The sequence below is a fragment of the Aythya ferina genome (assembly GCF_964211825.1).
Source record: "Aythya ferina genome assembly, contig: HAP1_SCAFFOLD_136, whole genome shotgun sequence".
Taxonomy (NCBI): Eukaryota; Metazoa; Chordata; class Aves; order Anseriformes; family Anatidae; genus Aythya; species Aythya ferina.
In genome coordinates, this window is record NW_028181389.1 from 194022 (window position 1) to 202069 (window position 8048).

Here is an 8048-nt window from a genome sequence, read left to right on the forward strand (position 1 = left end):
CCCTGTTCTACCATCAGCCTTCGCCTCTTCTGGCTGCGGTGCTGGGAGCGGGAGCGGCGAGGCGGCAGCAGCCATGGCGTACCGCGGGCAGGGCCAGAAGGTGCAGAAGGTGATGGTGCAGCCCATCGTATCCTTCCTGCGGCTGGGGGGTGCCGGGGAGGTGGGTGGGGGGCGGCTCGGACCTCAGGGGGCTCGGCCCGGGCCTTGAGGCCTTGTCGCGGGGCCCTGAGGCCTCGCTGTGGGGTTTGGGGCCTTGTCCCGAGCCCGGAACTGTCGTCCCCGTGCTGAGCCCTTAACGCAGCGCCCCAGAACCTCATCTTCCGCTACCTGCAGAACGTGAGTACCGCGGGGAGGGGGCGGGGATGGGGATTTGGGGAGTGTGGGGGGAGTGGGGAGGGTCTGGGGATTCCCCTCGGTGAGTTTTCGGCTCCTGGCTGTGTCCCGGGACGGGTTTGTGGGGGATGGAGAGCTGTGCGGTGTGCTGGTGGGCACAAGGAGCCCGGCATTTCCCCCTCGTGTAGCCGGGCGTGCAGGGGTGTTCCCTTGTGACTGGAAACGTGTTCTTCACCAAACGTGTAGTATTCACCCGATGGTATAACGCTCAAATGTCAGATTGCACATTGGAACTGCCCCTGAGAGTTGCTCCTCGGAGCGTTTGGGAGCTGTCGTGGCTGTGGCTAGCAGGTATTTCTGAACACATGAGAGAACAAAAGTGCTCAGTGTTTGTGGCCCGACTTACTCTCCTCCTTCGTTCTGCAGAGGTCGAGGATCCAGGTGTGGCTCTATGAGCAGGTGAACATGCGGATAGAAGGCTGCATCATCGTGAGTATCCGCACGTCCCCATGTTACATCTTTCATTTTGCCTCATTCACAATCGTGTTTTTTGGTCAAGAAAAGTTATCACAAGGAAAAAGAGATTTGTACTTCTCTGCCTTTCCCCTCGCCCTGCCCTTCCCTCCCGCTCCTGAGCTCTTCGTCAGGCCTTGCTGGGCCCTCTGTCCGGCTGTCTGTCCGTCCATCCGAACCTCTGGCCATCTGTCCCACCACCCTGCCCCGTCCCTGCCCTCTCCCTAAGGAAGCAAAGAGTCCCCGGTCTGCCTTCATGGGGGGGTTGGGGGGGGGGGAGGGAGAGGGGAGGTTCTGCTGAGAAAAAAATGAAAGATTTCCCCCTTAACGGGCGCCTTGCTAGTTCTTTCGAGTTCCAACCTTCTGCCTTCCTTCCGTAGCAGTGCCTCTAAGGGGTGCGCTGTAAGGCAGCCCTCATCTGGCGCGTTGCTCCTCCGTTCCCCCAAGGAACTGCCTTCAGGATCTGACTAACTCTGGATGCACCCGGTTGTCGCCTTAATTTCTCCTTTAGCTTGCTGAAAACAAGCCGGTTGGGTGACCTTTTGCGTTTCTCGCTTAAAATTTGGATCGAGGAGGTCTGTGTTTCCTTACGCTGATGTCCACGCTGAAGGTGCAGAAGGGTTCCGTGCTGTTGCTTGGGTCAGCCTTGTTGCCAGGTTTGGAATGTTTAGCCTACCGGTGCTTCGGTGCTGTTGGGCTGCACTCAGAGTGTGAGCTCTGGGCGTTATTTCTCAAATACTGCGTTATTTGAGCGTACAGACCCGAGATATTCTGCGGAGAGGTGATTTAAGGCACGTCAGAACCACCGCTGCGGCGTGTGCCAGCGTCGGACGCCCGTTCGAGTGATCGGGCGGAGCAGGTGAATTGAATTTGGTGCTGGGTGGCGAGGTGGTGTTGGGGGAAGAGCTAGGCTAAGGAGAGCTTCCTCTTGCTCTGCCCCTTCCCATCTCAAATGGCCGCTTCCTGGGGAGATGGGTTCGTTGGGAGGTTAACTACAACGTTACAGTGGGGATGAGGAATCACCTTTAGTCCCGTAGGTATTTGCTGCCAGGCCGCAGCGTTGATTTCAGAAATTGTATTTAAAAAAGGGAAAAGAAAGGAAAGATGTATTCTTTAACATACTCTCTTTTCTCGGAGAGTAGATGGAGGAGCTTCAGCCGTGCCCTTCCTCCGGAAATGATTCCCAGTGTCTGCTCAGACACTGAGGAGGAAAATGGAGGAGAGCCACCCGATAGAAATAAAGGAAAGAAGGGGTCATGGATTAAGGGAAAAGCACTACTTAAAAAATTGGTGCTCTCTAAAAACGGGTTAAGGGTTTGGGACCTGCAGGTGCTGCCTACACCTGTGTGCGTTGCAGTCGTGCCTGTTGCCACTGAGCAAAACGGGGAGAGCTGCTTTGTCGAACGCGGCGTGTTAAAGCACGTGCCACTGCCTGGAAGAAAAGCACGGACTTCCCTCGTGTGGGCCTTCTTCCCTAGCGATCTGTGGTTTACCTGATGGTTTCCCATAAGCTGAGAATGTTTAAAAGAAAAAAAAAAAAAACAAAAATCAAAAACCAACACCAACGTTGAGAGTGGTGAAGCAGATCCTCACGTGGGGACTCAGAATCAGCGGTGACATCACCATGCGAAGCATTGTGTGTGCTTCGGGTTGGGGCTGCTGCGAGCCTCGCAGCGGGGAGGGAGAGCGGATCCGGGGTGCCTCTGTGTCAGCCCTCTGCCCTGGTGGCTTTGTGAGCACTGAGAGTTTGACTCCTGTGTTCCCAGCTTTCGCTTCCGCACCTGCGGTGTGGCAGAGCCAGCGAGCTGCTTGCTCAGCTGGAGGAGGAAGAGGAGTGACCTCAACATTGCCGAGGTAAAGCACAATTATTGAAAAGATTTGGCAAAGATGTGGGTTGTACCAGCGCGGCTCCTGCAGGTGCAGCAGATCCTGGAGCATTGGAGAAGATAGAGAGGGTTTTCTTCATGAAAAGAATGCTGTTAAAAGTGTTTTCATGCCAGAAATTAGGATAAACGCCTCTGTTGTTTGACATCCTCTATTGAGCTGGCACATTGGCATTACAGCGTACCTGGCACGCTGTTTGTATTAAAAAAAAAAAGGTATTTTATTCAGGGCAGGCCAGAAACCTGCCTTGGCACTTGCACATCGCAGCAATGCTTACAGACCCTGCATCCTGGCTGCCAGGCCAGGATCTAAATCCGATGGTGCTGTTGGTAAACTGAAGCTCAGGAAGCGCTTCTGGGTTTTTTTGTCCTTCCATGTGAATTTTTACCCTGTGAAGATGGTGTATTAAGCTATTTTCGTAACAACAAATAGGTTTAAAAGCAGTTTCAGTTTAACATCTACACGCTTGGGTGTTATTAACAGAGCTTTGTATACTGAGCTGGTGCTTGGTAGGAGAAAAAACATCAATCTTACCTGGGAAACCTGGACCCCCTCAGCTACATACTGCTATGAGGAAACTCAGATGTAAGAACACACTTAAATAACACCTCACCAGAGCTGTTGTGCTCCTGACCACCAAAGGCACCTTTTTCCAACACCGTCGTACTGGAAGTTGATGCAGCTGGTTCCATCCGTAACGTGTGACTGTACAGTGCTGTAAAAGAACTATTTTTTCACAGCTTTGGAGAAAGTGAAGCAGAGAAAACCACGCATAACCACTGATACCTGGACCCCAAACTGCCACAGGCTGACGGTGATGCCCACTGGATATCTCCTGATACCCTGCTGCCTTCTGACTGCTCCAGCAGAAGTCCTGTTTTAATTAGCCAGCAGGTCCCTCTGAGGGAGGGACTTTGCTAAAACTCCTGCCGTAGGAAGTATCCTACGGGAGCCAAGTTGCTAAACTGATGTGTGGTTTTCCCTTAACCCCCTCACCCCTGACTTTCCAGCTCCTGACAGCACTGCCAACGTGTGCAGTGTCACCGTGTGCCATCTAGGTGCCAGCTGCCATGGTTTATATATTGTAAAATTAGTGATTTGGGACTCGTGAGCACTGAGGAGAGGCTAGCAATTGCTTAAGAGCTTTCCTTGTGTCGCTCTGGGGCAGGGAGATGGGTGAAACATCTTAGGCTTGAAAGTGATTCCCTGCAGAGTGACGTGCTCAGATCTGCACAACAGATCTGTCGTTTTGGTCACCTTATTAGATCCCTGCTTGAGAGGTTGCTTGCAAGAATCGATTCCTCTTCACCTTGATGTGTCAAGCTAAAGACAAATCTGTGCCGAAGCACTGTTTGATCAGACGAGTGCCTCAGTTCAGGATTGTTCTTTGACAGCTACAGAAACAGCAGGACGATCAGCGCCTTCAGGAACAGATGAATTTGATCTTGAGGCTGTCGTAAAACAGGTCCCTGAAGTCTGAAGACTGTTCAAATAGTTTGGGCCAGCAAGGAGCAGCTGTACGTGGCGGCTGCGGTAACTCGGGGCTCCGAGTCTCAGAGAGCGTGGTGAAAGGTGACCCCCAGCTGGCTGCTGGAGGAAGCTGAGGCAGCGTTCAGCTCTAACCTTTGCCTTCTTGGCTGGCATCTTTGCACTCCTGCTGTCAGTGGGTGTTGAGTGTCCTTCCCGGCAGCCTCAGAACGTGCCCTCAGATGTAGGCAGCATTTAGCAGCTAGAATTCCCTCAAATAGAAAGAGTACAAATGATGCGTTTTCTGCTTTTGCTTTGGAACTCTTAGCTTGAGGTTTTCCTGCAGGCCATGAGGTTTCTTGCAGCAGCAGGGATGAGTTGTGTTAGCAAGAGGCTGTTCTGTGCTTCGACTGTGGGAAGATGAATGGTTACGTGTGCACCGTTAAATATAACTTGACACCTAGCACACCGCACTTGCAGCCTGTGGGGTGCTTTAACAAGCAGGTAAATCAGCAGAGGCTGTTTTGCAGCCGGGGTGATGCTGGGTGATTAAAAAGCAGGGGCAGAACAAGGAGTTTCTAGTGTTTGTTCTTGCTTGTCATCCGACTCTCCACTTCCACTGTTCTTTAAAAAAAACAAAAACAAACAAACAAATAAAAAAAAAAAACAAGCAAGGGGTAAGCATCTTAATATCTTTATTATAAATGGAAGGCACAAAAGAGGCCAGCAACAGAGACTGTCCAAGAGAAATGCTTTGTGCTTTATAAACAAACAAGGAAGTACCCTTAGGTGGGTGTGATAATCCTCCTCTAATGCGTTTTTGGGGTGCAAAAATAGATTTGTTCCTTTCTTGCTCTTCTCTGCAGGACAAAGGCAGAATAGGCACTGCAAAGTTAGACCAGGGAGGTCAGTTTGTTCCGTACTGAGAAAGACAAGCCTGTAAAACAAACTAGACAGATTTTCTTTGTACTATTCATCTTCCTTCAGCAAAGGCAAAGCTTATGACACTTGTTGGTGTGTATTTCCAGACCCCCAGCTACTGGCACTGTAGCGCATCTCTAATTCTTTGGTACAAAAGGTTCAAAATCTCTTAATGCAAAAATTTTACCAGCACCCTGGAGCAAAAAAAAAGAAATCTAAAACCCTTACCAACTTCTATTACAGACCTGCTGAGTGCACCAGAGTTACTCATTTTTATTCAGGCTTTCAGGGGCAACTTCAGTTGGTTTAGCGCTTGGATTGCTATGTTGGCAGATGTCAGTTTAAAAAAAAAAAAAGCTTTTGAGGTCCTTTTTAAAATGAGACTGCTTTTTTGGAATTTGGAATACTGCAAGGTATCGTTGGTTTTGCTTTCTTCCCATTCCTTAGACCAGATCCATTCAGATTCTGAACAGCGTTCCCGGTGTGTTCAGGAAAATGGAAGGCAACAAGCAAAATGATGAGCTCCTTGGGCAGTCAAAAGAGCTAAATCTGGAGAGTGTTTTGAGTCAAACTTCCATGCTAAGGAGCACCAGTAATTGTTAGAAGTAGCTGCAGAGGAACCTGCATGGCACTGGGTGTGTTTCTGAAGGTGCTAAAGGTCCGAAGTGACGATTCCTATCCATACTAAAGAAGAGAAGGAAACCTTGCACTTAACTACTGTTTTTATTCCCTTTGTCCAGCAGTCAAAAGCAGTAACTAATATGAGAACCCAACTTTTCCTCTCTTTATTTTAGATTTGGGAAAATTCCCTGCCAAAACAATATTTCCTGGAAAATTCACTAGTGTTTGTGTGAGTAAAAGCTTCCAACCTTTTATTATTAATTTGTAAGAACTATTTCATCCACTTTTGTCCAGAAGAGTCAGAAATAATTTGCACAGAAATGTGCAGCGTTTTAATGAAAGGATTCAGAATCACTCTGAATTGAACTTTATCTGGTCTGGTTGCAGGTTTTGTGACATTTAGTGTCTTTAAAAAAAAAAAAAATCAAAATTTCTGACTTCATATCAGAAAAAAAGAAAAAAAAATGCTTGTGGCGAAATAAAATCTGTTGCAGCTCTGCTCATCGAAAACTCATTGGCTGTTAAATTGGACCTAAGTCGTCTTCTCTAACCTTTCATGATCCTGCAGCAATGGCTGATGATGGATATATGGATTAGGGAACAGCACGTGATGGCAAACCTGTGGTATTTGCTACTGTACTGGGTCTGGCTGGAATGTTTACTTTCCCTGCAGCAGCCCATACAGTGCCGTACTCTGTACTTGTAGCAGGAACAGCAGTGTTATCACACCAGTGTTGTGTGTACTGCTGAGCAGCAGTGGCACAGCATTGGGCCTTTCTCTAACCCTCCTAGGGGGTGGGCAAAAAGGTGAGGAGAGAAACATCACTAGGGCAGCTGACCTAAACCAATCAAAGGGATATTCCATACCATGTGATGTCCCACTCAGCAATAAAAGGTGGAAACAGGAAGAAGAGGGGAGGGGTGGGCTCTCGTTGGGAAAACGTCGGTCCTCCTCTCGAACACCGGCTGCGTGCGTTGAGGCCTTGCTTCAAGGACGTGGTCAATCATGGCTCATTTGTGGGAAGTAGAGAGTAATTTCTTTCCTCTGCACTTCCATATAGCCTTCATTTATTTTGTTTGTTTGTTTTCCTCCCTTCTTTTTATTTTTCCTTTTCCCCTCCCCTTTCCCTTTTTATTTCCCCTTAGTTAAATTGTTTAGTTCATGGTAGTCTTTATTTAATTATTATAATTTTTTCCCTTTAATTAAATTATCCTTATCTCAACCCGTGAGTTGTTCTTTGCTTTACTTCTCCCCCTCCTCATCTAAAGGAGGGGGAGTGAGAGAGCGGTTGTGGGGTTTAGCTGCCCAGCACGGTAAAACCACCACAGCTACAGCGCAGAAAGAAAAACCAAATTGCTTCCAAAAAATCAAAGTAATTCAAAATCCTTGGTATCATGCAGCCGTGCCACTGGCAAAGTGAGCATTCCCCTGCCTCTCAAAGCTTGCTGTACCCTTGATCTGCTGTCTTGCTGCTGTTAATTGATTGCAACTCTACATGTCTGATCAGGGCTACGAGTTGTTCTCGATATGGAGATCATACAACATCTACTGTGCACGCTTGTGTGTATAGATATGTTTATCCTGTATGCATGTACATCCGTATGCATATTTGTGTGCTGGCCCCCAGATCCCTCATGTTACAAAGCATCGGCCTCGAAGGCATACTCATCAAAATCTTTTGCAGAGCCTCCATTTTTTTCTAGTTCCCTCAAAATGAGAGAATTTTTACGCGCTCTCTGTGTCGAAAAGGCAAAAATTCTGATTTTCAGTGTCGCTCTCGCTAACTTTCTCTCACTCCCTCCTCGTGTGTGTATAAACACAGATGTGTGTATGCGTATGCACATCTGTGGATTTAGATGCACTGGTATGTTTTTTGCTGTACAGGTAATAAAGACGGGGAAAGGTTTTTGTGTTTTCTTAATAGGTGAAGAAATCTTGAAGACCAGAGATTGGAACATGCTGAATTTTAAATTAAAAAAAAAAAAAAAAAAAAAAAAGTTAAATTGTCCGGCTGTGGAAGATGGAGCCTCATTTTTGCAGCCACTTTGAATCACGAGTTCATCTCTAAATGCGCTGTTTTTTTTTTTTGTTTTTGTTTTGTTTTGGTTTTTGTTTTTTATTTTTTTGAAGAGCTAACTAACCGTGGCTGCATCCAGTCTGAGAGAGCATTCAAATGGACTTGCTTCCTCTCTTAGTTATAAGCTGTTTAAAAGCGCATCCTATGTTTGAATTGTGGATGAGAGGTTCCCTTGGCAAAGTGAGGAGGAAAATTCTTCCTACCCCTTTATTATTAATTCACGGATTCAGT